The following is a 13,016-nucleotide window of genomic DNA, read 5'->3' on the forward strand; positions in this document are numbered from 1 at the left end:
TAACCAATCAATAGTTTAGCAAACTAATGTGAAGAGCCTTGAGGTCCAGAGATTCTGGTGCTGTAATGTTATACGCGTAATGGAGAAATTATTTATTTATTAATTAACTCATCTCTAAAGTATAGGTCTATCTATATATATATATATATATATATATATATATATATATATATTAATATAGTATATATATATATATTATATATACTATATATATATATATATAATATATATATATATATATTATATATAGGTCTATTTAAGCTTCACAATATTGATTTATTTTTCTCAAATTTATATTTTTGCATGAGGCGGCTGGTGGTCAACTGACTGACTCAACCTTGACCTAATGCTCTGAGCTCTTTTGTTATCAATGCATCCTTAGCCTTAACTCTAAACCTAACGCTATTATGTCCACTCATTCTCTACCCATATCTGATTTAATAGCCAATACAGTAGTTTGATATAGTATGACGTCACCTCCTATAAAATACAAAGTGTTTTTTGCCCTTGTCAGCGCACATCTGTGAAGATTGTATGGAAGACCGTGTGGGTTATTTTGCCGATTTCCTGCCATTTGTGTTCTGTCATACAGCCTACAGTAGAAAATAGAATACTATCTCAATGTACTCTCAGTCAACAAATTTCTTTAGCAGAGATATTTCTTGAAGAGAAAACACTTCAATACAGGGGCGGAACTACAGTGCCGCCAGACCCCGCAATGCGGGGGGGCCCACGCCATTTAGGGGCCCAGAGCCGACCATAATAAATTTTTTTATAGTTAAAAAAAAAAGGAAATTTTCTTTCATTTTGACTTGATGGTTGTTTTGTAAAAAATTACCCGTAGCTGCTGTTGGATTATCTTTATTCTATAGACACCACCCCACGCTCTTGTTTCATCTTTTTCCCTTTGTTTTTAAACAACTTTGAAAGCCGAGTAATTTCTCCTACAATTAAACTTATCAAAGATAAGCAAATGTTCAAACCACTTCCATGACTTATTTCCCTTTTTAAAAAAATAAGTCAAATAGGGGTAATCATAAGCTCCTTTTAATAGATTTGTACTAAACAAATTAAAAAGCAATTACTTTTCTTAATTATTATTGTTTTATAAGTAATTACTAAAGAAATGATATTGTATAAAAAGGGAAATGTATTAAAATGTATTAAATCAATAATATTTTAAACTACTAAAAAATATAATTACGAGAAAAAACATAAAAATAAACATAACACGAGACACCATTACTTATACAAAGCTTTCATATTTTATATTATTTTGACCGACAGGATGATAAAAGGGCCTCTATCAAAAATTAATTAAAAACTGATTTTCACAAAAACACGCTAATGCACTTACACACACATGACATGATTTGAAATTTTTTTTTAATGATGCTTTTCAAATCCCGAAAAGGACAGCAATGAGTATCCTATGTTCGTATTATGTGAATGCACACACACACATATATATATATAATATATATATATATATATATATATATATATATATATAATATATATATATAATATATATATATATGGGGGGGCCTAATAAATTCTTTTGCGGGGTGGCCCTTTTTTTCTAGTTCCGCCACTGCTTCAATATGGGTAGAATAAGAATGAATAGGATTTCGTCAGGAGTCGTCCATAAATGACGTCACACTCGTAGTGGCAAGTAGCGTAGCGAGAGGGGGGACATATGTCCCCGGGCGCCGACCTATAGGGGGCGCCAAAAAGGAGTTGGAAAAATAAATTGAAAGAGTTGACGGGGGGGGGGGGGGAGGTGGAAATAAAAAAGTTTGAGGGGGGATGCAAATCAAAATCTTGAGGGGGGTGCAAATCGAAAAGTTTGTCCCCGGGCGCCGGAAAGGGTCGCTACACCTCTGCGTTGGGGGGAGGGAAGGTCCGTAATTTTTGTGGACGGTGTGTGATCAGGGTGTGACGTCACACTATTATATCAAAGAAAAGCAATGTTAGAAAAAGAATTTTAGCCGTTAATTTGCGTTTTTAAAAAAACCGTTTTTAATAAATTGTAATAAGAATTGATTTAAATACTGTATATTGACAGAGTTCAGACAAGATTGTGGAAAAAATATTTTAAACAAAAATTCAACTGCAGTGTTTAGGAGGGGGGGGGTGTAGACTGATGTGTGACGTCATTTTAGGTTGGTTGAAGTCTGGCTTTTTGTGACTATTTGTGACGGAAAGAAGGGGGGAGGTAAAAATCGTCAAAAAAGCGTGACGTTATTTTATGGATGACCCCTCAATAAATGACGTCAAGATGATGTTACGGTAACTATAACTATAGTCCTTGTAAACAACGTCAGACTAATTACTACCACTAAGTAAGTGATTCAAATAAAAAAAATAACAATTCACACATTACCAGAGGTTGTTATGAGCCTTCCCTCCGTTGTATCCTCCTGCACAAATTAACTCTTTGCCGTTGTTTGCGCATAGCGCAGCTAGACCGAGGCGATACGAGATATCCGCATTTGGACCAGAGGTTAGTTTCCGGGTCATAGATCTCACAACTTCCGGTGACTTTACCATCGTCGGTCTCTCCACCTAGAACAACACATATATTATATGGCACTTGTATGTCTAAGAGGGGGGGGTGGTACGATGAGAAGGCAGAAGAGAGTAGAGGCGTAGCACCCCCCCCCCCCCGCTTAGTTATCCAAGTAGCATTTTATATTCTTAATTGCTACTGTGTATAATACAATAAAACAGCTCAGAATTAGCTTTAAATATTTTTTCTAACCCGTCTAACCCCCACCCCCCCCCCCGGAAGACAGACGAGGGAAGGGTTAGAATGAGTGGGAGAGAAAGGGAGGTTCAACCAGGTTATAGACCTATGTATTGTATTCTAACTATTACTCTCCACCCAACTGCTGATTTTGCATTTTTTTTTAAAAGCCTCGACATTGTAAGGGCTGTTTTAAAACTGATTTTTGCATGTAATTGATTCATTGAACCTAACATCCGCTGATGCTGCTAATCGCTGCAATAATCCCATAATCTCTAACAGCTATACCAGTAGAACCCAGCCCCCCCCCCCACCCCTCATTCCAATTAAAACTCAACAACATATCGGTTTAACTTGCCGATCGTCACCCGAAAATAGATTTCTCTACAGTAGAAACAATAGGTAAGGCAGTGCCCATCGTTTCTTCCAGAATTTTTTCTCCGGGGGGCACTAGAAATTTTCGGGGTGGGGGGTGGGGGGGGTAGATTTTCTTCGGGAGGGGGCGGACACTGTTAAAATCATATATATATTTTCTATATAAATTCCATTTCGTTCGGAGGGGGGGGGGGGGGCGGTAGACTTTCTTCGGGGAGATGCCTGGAAGAAACTCTAGCAGTGCCGGCGCCAGGTTATTTAGCGCCCTAGCCAAAAACTTATTACAAACGCCCCCTTTCACTTAAATTACTTACTAAAAACATGTATAAGAAAAACAATTAATTAAAAGTGACTTATTACTTTATTATCAATTGAATATACATTTAAAGTAGACATCAAAATCAAATTTTACTTGCTTCCTTCGTCGCAAAAGTTTGTACTAAATCCCTTCAATTCCAGTTGGCAAGCGTAATCACATTCTATTAAAATTGTCCACGAGTGTACTTTGTACTTTACGACATAGCCCCCCACCCCTTCCCCCTTAGAAAATTTCAAGTGCTTACACCCCCCCCCCCACACTCCTGGGAGAACAAAGTCTAGAAAAAAAAACACGGGGAAAAAACACAGATTCTTGTAGTGTTGGAGCTCTCTGCAGACCTCCCAATGTGAGTTCCAGGACGAAACGTACCTATTTTAAGCTTGACTGTTTTTAGTTATAATTGTAAAATGTCTATATTGTATAATTATGTTTCGATTATTTTTTTTTGCTTTTGAAAAATTAAAGGTTATAAATGTTATAGATTTCAGCCTACAATTGTTATATATAAATCCTTTAGGAGAGGATGAATTATATGAAAAAAGACAATTAATTAGATAATTAATTAGACTTAGACTATTTTAGACCGCATTTGTTGCACAATCTCATATTGTATGTCTACTAACATTAGGTATTGCAATCTACAACGGCTACTGATATATTTGTTTTTCAACTGGATAATGCTAAAAAATCATACCAAACTTTTTTGTTGGAATTTCTGCTCTATAATTTTAACAAAGCAATAATAACTTTAAGTTGTATTTATATGTCAGCGGTGCATCTAAGATGCAGGAATTTGAAACGAATGTAAAGTTAAGCAACGAATTATCTCCCATTTGGAAACCCAAATAACAAAGTTTAATACAAGGGAAATAACTTTCACAAGAATAGCTAAATTAACCAAGGGTAACTAAGGCATGCTTGAAAAACACAATGAAACGGTTTAAATTTCATTACGTAATAATTATAATAAATCTTTTATATTACCTATGTAATTATGTCAAAACAATATATTTTACTTATTAACTACTTAACTGTAGGTTTTGCTTGAAAGTTTAAACACGTTAGTTTTATTAGAAACATACTTGTACATTAATATTGATGACATACATTCAAGTGTAGTTGGTTCATTTGCTAATAATGCAAAAATTTTGGATCCCCTGAATAAGGGGACGCCTTTTTTTTTAAAAATCAAATACAGGAAACTGTTAACTTTAAGAAATTGCCTTAATTAGTGATTAAATATAAAAAAAGGATGATTTGAAAAAAAAAACAAAGCATACGGTAAATTATAAATTCCAGCCTATGTAATATTATATATTAGTACTTTAAGAGTGGTAATATAGATTCCCAAATAAACTAAAGATTGTCAGCAAGAGAACGCCTACCTTTCTTTGTAGTGTGTTCCGTCCTCGATAGACTTTACTACATTAACAACACATACCAAACTTTAATACCTAAACATAACTAGACTTGATGCTCCAGAACTACGACACCAAATCACTTAACTTCACCAAGCTCTACAAACGATACTCCCAATCAACAACGATTTAACTGGACCTACTACTACACATTAACAGTCAATACCTTAATACCACAAGCCTCGATAGTCCCGCACTCCAGAACTACGATACCTCATCACCTACATTCTCATTTCACTACTACCAATCATTCCACTAGACTTTTAACTACACAACAGCCAAATAAAAATACGACACTTTAACACTTCGATACTTTATACCTACGAAACCATATCAGCAACACCCTTTCGCCGTTACTCCCAAATCTAAACGACCCATCAAAACTTACCAAACAAGTGCAATACTTTGAACACCCCTTCATTACAAAACTCAATACACCAGAACTGATTTCTAATTCAAAGTCAGAGAAATCGAGACTTACAAGCCCGATTAAAATCCAAAAATTTCACGTGTTTTGGAACGCCCCGTCCTGCGCTGGAGCGATCACAAAATCAACATTAAAACTAGATAACCGTTTGAAATGTTCGAAATTTAAATTACGAACTTATTTTATCGTTTTCTACATCAATTATGTGAAACCAAAATAAAAAGGCAAAGTGACTGGTAAAAACCGCCCCGATATTTCCAAATTAGGGAGGTTAGGGTGCATTTTCACCAATGCTAATAGTGTAAGCCTATATAGGCCTAATTTTGGGGTGGGGTTGCAAAATTGACAATTCGTTCTGGGTGCCGAAATATATCACTACTCCTTTGTTTATTACCCTGTCTATCTATCTATCTATCTATATAATTATATAATTATCTTCTTGGAGACGTTAGAAAACACCAAGCTGTAAGCGCGCCTAGCAGTCCCTTCTCTTCCTCTCTAGGCATATCGCTACCACCCCCCACCCCCACATGGTCTAGTGAGCTGTGGTTCACGCTAAATGTTTACAATCGTAGAGCCGGGTTTAGTGACGCCTATTAGGGGCAGATAATTTAATTTAGTAGTGGAGTGGAAAGTGAGGGTGAGGATAATCGTCCTTCACTAGCCACTAATAGTGTTTTAAAGCAAAATATTTTAAGTCACAGCATTGGTAGTGTCGAATTCACAAATAAGAGAGTTACTGAAAAATAGGAATTAAACTAAACGAGCCGGCCCCGCGGCATATCATACGCCGCTATTTAGTTGTTGTTATTTCTACTTGTCAGTTATTCATAATTTGTGAATTCGACACTACCAACGCTGCCACTGAAAATATTTCTTTTAAAACACTATAAGTAGCTCGGTAAGGACGATAACCCCCCCTCCCTCACCCCCACCACTCCGTTAAAGTAAACTCCACTTAGTTACCCCCCCCCCCCCCCCCTACGTTTAAAATCGTTTTAAACTAAATTATCTGCCCCTAATTGTCGTCACTAAACCCAGCTGTGTTTGTAATGTTTGTAAACATAAAGAGTGAACCACAGCTCACCAGACCATGTAGGGGTGGGGACGGTAGGGAGCGCGTTTGCAGCTTGTTTTCTAGCGGCTCCCAGAAGAGAATTATATATATAGATAGCGGCGTGTGCTACGTCGCGGGTCAGCTTGTAGTTTATAAAAGATAATCAAAGTTATTAATTATTGGGTACTTTTTGATAATAGCGATTAAACCTTTTTGCGCCACCTCCCCCCCCCCCCCCCCCCCTAGGGATGGCGCCTTATAGGTAGCGCCGGCCCTGAGGTAAGGGCATCAACTCAGTGTACGTAGGCCACTGAAAAAAGTAAAGACTCCTCTTCAGACATAGCAATCCATTGGGTTCATGTTTCTTGACCTCGGCTATGAAGGGATGGTGTGGTCAGCACTATGCCCAGCCGCCTTTACTTTCCCCAACATAAGTCAGGTACCCATCTGAGCTGGGTGGACTCAGTGACGTCCTACAGTCGAAAATCCGAACGAGATCCGAACTCGAGACCTTCGGGCTAGCAGTATAAAACTGTTCTGTAATTATAAAACTGTTCGCAATTATAAAACTGTTCTGTGATTATAAAACTGTTCTGTAATTATAAAACTGTTCTGTAATTATAAAATTGTTCTGTAATTATAAAACTATTCTGTAATTATAAAACTATTCTGTAATTATAAAACTGTTCTGTAATTATAAAACTGTTCTGTAATTATAAAACTGTTCTGCAATTATAAAACTATTCTGTAATTATAAAACTGTTCTGTAATTATAAAAAGTTCTGTAATTATAAAAATGTTATGTGAGTATAAAACAATGTTCTGTAAGAATTAAACAATGTTATGTAATTATAAAACAATGTTATGTAAGTATAAAACAATGTTATGTAAGTATAAATCAATGTTATGTAAGTAAAAACAATGTTATGTAAGTATAAAACAATGTTATGTAAGTATAAAACAATGTTATGTAAGTATAAAACAATGTTATGAAAGTATAAAATAATGTTATGTAAGTATAAAACAATGTTCTGTACCTACCACAGACAAAAATTCTCCCTTTAACAACACAGACCCCAAATTTACACCTGGCCACAGACATGCTTCGACATTCGAACCATTCGTCAGTACACGGGTTGTATCTGTGGACGAACGACTCGATTAGGTGCGATAACTCTTGTCATTATTACAGTGAAGGCAAAAAAAAAAATGCATTTTGTAGCATCAAGAAAATGTTGTTCTAGATTTTCATTGATCATAGCCCCTTACATTGCATAATTTTTAGTCACCTTTTGGGGGAATTTTTATACCACTGTCCGACAATATAATCTTCTTTAAAAAGGGGTGTAAGGTCACTGGTAGTTAACTAAAATGCACACATGGCTTGCTAATGTAAATGCTAACCCTATCCCTATCCCTAACCCCAACCCAGGTCCTACCATACACTTAACCCTAATTTTTAACCATAAAATTAGTCGAGATTACAATACTACTATCAACCCAACACACCTATTTTTGGGAGAGTCTATTATCGGACATCTGGTAGCTAACTAAAATCATGTCATTAAAAAGATGTTAAGACTGAGATGAGTTGTGTTCGTGGATATTTTAAATCTCGAGAGCCGACCACGAATGTGAGTGCTTATTCTAGTATTCTTATTTCAGCGATTTTAAACCTTGTTATAATAAGGGATTTCAGAAACGTTTTAGTTTTTTTTGTATAATCTGAACCGCCCATATCTCTTAAAACACATGAATGATAAACCACCACACTTCCACCTTTTGAACAGAGGCGTAGCTAGGGGAGGGCGGGTGGGGCGGCCACCCCGGGTGCCAACACTAAGGGGTAGAAACAAATTATAAAACTTATTCTAAGCTTCATCACTGAATTACACACAATCGAAGTAAAGAAAAGCTACTTGGCTTTATTAAACCTCATCAATTGTTTGAAACTAAAATACAAAGAGAAAAGTGACAGGGTAAAAAAAATCTATAACTATACACAATGTCGAGGGGGCGCAAAATCGATAGTTCGCCCCGGGCGCCAGAATGGGTCGCTACGCCTCTGATTTTGTTATGTTATATTATGCACTGTCCCTAGTGAAAAACTAAACAAATAGAAATTCCCCCTCTGTAATCGTCGTAGACCCCCACCCCCACCCGACACACCACTAAAAGCAGAATCACTCACCTGATGACTCGGGTCAAACAACGACCTTGAACTTTGTCGAAGCCGCCCAGGATGTAGATGGACTTCCCAAGGGCGACCACTCCAAAATCCGCCACCCCGTACGTCTGCTGCCATTTCTCGATGTGCACGCGGTACGACACGATGGCGGAAAATTTTTCCGTGAGGAGGAGGTAGCTCACTTCACCCGACCCGGTACGGCTAACCACGTACAGTCGTCTTTCGATCATAGAGTCGCCTCCCTTGCTGAACCTAACGTCATTTGGTGACGTCTTTTCTTCCACACTCTTTGAGGCGTTCTCCACAAGAATGCGCGCGGCCATGACTTCCGGTGACGTCATGCTGGTCTGTTCAGCGGCTGACATGTATAGGTCATTGAGACGAATTCAGTAATTATTGTAATTAATTAACTTCCCAATAAAGATAATGTTATTTCTCACTTTTTACTGTGACCGATTTAATACTTGAACTCTGAAATTTTAAAAATAAGCAACAGAAAGTAACATTGATATTGTTTTATATCAAACATTTTTTAAAATAATACAAATCACAATTTGAAAGCGATATAGAAAATATATACTTTTGACAGTGTCCGCCCCCCCCCCCCCCCCCCCCGAAAATTTTAAGTGCAACCCCCGGAGAAAAATTTCTGGAAGAAACACTGCATTTCACCATGATGAAAAATTAACGAATGAAATTAACAAGTTCTGCAGTTAGCATAGACCTAACTGAACTGAAGCCATTTTTAAACTGCTGACGACCCCCGTGTTTTATCGATTAGAGTGTACTGGCCATATCACTTTCCCAATGCCGCAAATCTTCACAGCTACCGTGTCTGTCTCGCAGACGGTATCTCCTGATATTGACGTAGGCTGTGTAATCGATATTGCGATAATTCTGGGCCGTTAATCCACCCGGATTAGCTGTTGCCACTGCACTCGATATCAGATCGTTTTAATTAAACACAGTCAACAGAAGTCTTCGAGTCTGGCTTGACTGTTAATACACCTTAAAAAAAATCTCGTGCGATTAAAAAAAAACTTACTTGATAGGCTTATGCAACAGCTGATTAAGTTTAGATATAGCTTTAGCCAGGGGTGGACTGGCTTTCTCTGATTTACCCTGGAAATTTAGAAAGCCCCCCCCCCTTCCATCCCATTCCCCCAAATCCGGATTAAAATTTTCATTGTGAATTTTCCTTCTATCCACTTGAGTTTTACAACTTGCCATGTAGGACAGGATCAGTGTTTCTTCCAGACTTTTTTCTCCGGGGGATGGGGGGGGGGGGGGCACTTAAAATTTTCGGGGGGGGGGGGGGGGGGGGGGGGTGGAGGGCATTGCTCAAAGTATATATTTTCTAAATAAATTCCATTTCGCTCGGGTGAGGGGGGCGGTAGACTTTTTTGTCCGATGCTGAATATGAATCCATATTTTAAAAACATTTTTTTCGCACACACACACACACACACATATATATATATATATATATATATATATATATATATATATATATATATATGTGTGTGTGTGTGTATGTGTGTGTATGTGTGTGTATGTGTGTGTGTATGTGTGTGTGTATGTGTGTGTATGTGTGTGTATGTGTGTGTGTGTGTGTATGCGCGCGCGCGAAAAATACAGAAATCCTGAAGACTGATACTTAAAATTTATTGACTTGTTTCATATATAGGTCTACTGTTTATCTAAGCAATATTCTCTGAGTAGTTTAAAAAAAAATTAAAACTACTTACAATTTTCAGTTACAAAATAATTCTCCAAACATAATTAGAAAACAACTTTACACAAGAGCCTACTAGATCTATCTGAACATATAAGTTCTTTTTACTGTCTCAACACATTCCTTAAAAAAAAACAACTTGTCAATTTATCGAAGGCCTCAAAGTATTGAACACACGATTGAAAAGGAAACTCCTATACACAAACCCTTCGTTGGAAAACACGATACCGCAAGGGGAGAGAACCACGACATGTCACGTTTCCAGCAATAGATTATCGGCCCTGTCAATAGGATCATTTGTTCAAATTAACTACGCTATACAGAGCAAAAACATTTCGGGCCATGAATAGAAGAAAGAAAGAGAAAGTTGAATAGATATCTTAGAGTTGAATAGATAGGTCTTGAATAGATAAGTCTTAGAATTGAATAGACGAGGGTTAGCGTTGAATTGATAAGTCTTAGATTTGGAAATGTAAGTCTTATATAGATAAGTTTGAGTTTAACAGATGTCTTTAAAATAAAAAATTTGGGATTTAAAAAAAAAATTATAAAAATGTTAAAAAACCGGAATGTTATGTTGAGTACAATGAGACACATCAAATCAAACATTTTTCCCTTTCAAACATCTATATCTATAGCAGTCCTCAAACAGTTTTTTTTATTATTTATTTTAAACATTTAATATAATAATAATATTTTATTTGTAGTTTTACACAGCTTCAAAGACATGAACATCAATTGTATATATATAGTAATTAAATGGAGAAAGTAAAATGACATAAGAACTAGACTAATATAAGGTGTGTAACTCGTTTTCTTTTGACTGCTTTGTTTACTGTGTTCCATCCTCATTTGCGAAGTTAAAGGTTGACATTGTAGCCACCCATGGACAGAAACAAAAACAACGACTGTTAGGAAAAGGGTCTCTGTAATACTCAAACTGATCTTATCCTTGCAAAATTTCCATTTTCATTTTGGAAAATTATCGATGTTTTAAAAAAAAAATTCAACTGCAATTTGGAGGGGGGGGGGGGTTGTAGGCTGAGGTGTGACGTATTTTAGGGGAGGGTCTGGCTTTTTGTGACGATGTGTGACTGGAGGGGAGGGGAAGGTAAAACTCGTCAAAACAAGCGTGACGTCTAGTGTTTCTTGCAGACTTTTTTCTCCGGGGAGGGGGCACTTGAAATTTTCGGGGGGGGGGGGGGGGGCGGTAGACTTTCTTCGGGGGGGGGGCACTGTTAAAAGTATATATTTTCTATATAAATTATATAAATTTCATTTCGTTCGAAGAGATGCCTGGAAGAAACTCTGGTGACGTCATTTATGGATGACCCCCAAGGCAGTCGTCTCTGATATTTATTTTAATCGAATTATAAGCCTATGAATGATGGTGGAATTAGGTTGGAATAAAGGCTGTGTTTTATTCATAGGAAATAAATTATTTAAACTTTTATTAGATGTAACTTTTTTTTAAAGAAAAATATATGATACAATTAAATATGCAATAAAAGCTTTAGATACAAATAATACTTTAAAATAAAAGAATAAAAAACCCAACAAACCCAGAAAAAGAACTGAGTATCGGGTTAGTGGTGTGGTTGTACCCCAGCCCGAGAACTGGAGCACAAATCATCAGCTTTAGGCTCTGTTGATAAAGTCGTGGTTTTACCCACACCACCACAGCTCAGTCCGATAGCTGGCTTGTGTTTGATAATTTTATGTCTACGGCACGAGTGTGGTGCAATACTTGCAGTCACACAAACAGAGCAGTACGAATCTTCTAAATCACGGGTTCCCAACCTGGGGGTCGCGACCCCCCTGGGGGTCGCGAAGGGCTTTCTGGGGGGTCGCCAACTGGTATACTAAACCTTAGTAATTTGAAACAAAACATAAATATCTAGAAGAATTTTTGAATTCGGCTTTACTAACATAACTGGAAAGGGAATAGAGAAGAAGCAAAGCGTACTGTACAAAGTTGTTCTCAGTCACGAGTTTATGAAATCTTTAAAACTAAAACGTCATTGGAGACGAGTCATTCGAAACACACTAAAAAAGATATGGAGTTCTTTCGTCGGTATGAAGCTAGTTGCAAACGTCAGAGACTTGATCGAACAGGAATTTTTCACCAAGGAAACACAGCATTAGTGCAAGCATCATATGAAGTGGCGACAGAAAATGCCAAGCAAAAAAAAAAAAACACAACAGGAGAAAATCTCACCAAACCCTGCATGTTGAAGATGAAGTTAATTATTGGGGATTCCAGTGCAATAAAAATGCAACAAATATCTCTGCCTAATAATATTATTCAGCAGCTTATAGCAGACATGTCCGTAGATGTAAAATAACAAATTTTTATTGAAATCAATCTTTCACCATTGTTTGCTTTTCAAGTTGATAAATCAACAGACGTGAGTTCGTGTTCGCAGTTGCTGGTCTTTCTCTATATTAATTCAGATGATAGCAAAGAAGAGTTGCTCTTTTGTGAAGATAGCATGGAGAAAATAAATACGTTTTTTTTTTTAAATTGGATGATTAAAATGGGTTTAAAACGGCTATGAGGGTTTGTACGGATGGTGCACTATCTATGTTTAGGTCGAAATCGGGCTTTCAGAAAGCAGAAAAGATTTAGCTCCCTAACCACTGCCCTCACCAATCGCCATCACGACTCCATTGCTAGTATAAGTCGTAAATTATATAAAATCTGGAGCCTTCAAAGAACTGAGCAAAGACATGAATAAAGATCACGAG

At 37.0% G+C, this 13,016-nt stretch overlaps 1 pseudogene; it reads right to left on the reverse strand.

Moving 5' to 3' along the window:
• Positions 1-2,386: 2,386 nt before the first annotated feature.
• LOC131957898 (influenza virus NS1A-binding protein-like) lies at positions 2,387-8,874 on the reverse strand (annotated as a pseudogene).
• Positions 8,875-13,016: the final 4,142 nt, after the last annotated feature.

The sequence above is a fragment of the Physella acuta genome, unplaced genomic scaffold, assembly GCF_028476545.2.
Source record: "Physella acuta isolate Inbredline_101_S28 unplaced genomic scaffold, ASM2847654v3 ptg001277l, whole genome shotgun sequence".
Classification (NCBI taxonomy): Eukaryota; Metazoa; Mollusca; class Gastropoda; family Physidae; genus Physella; species Physella acuta.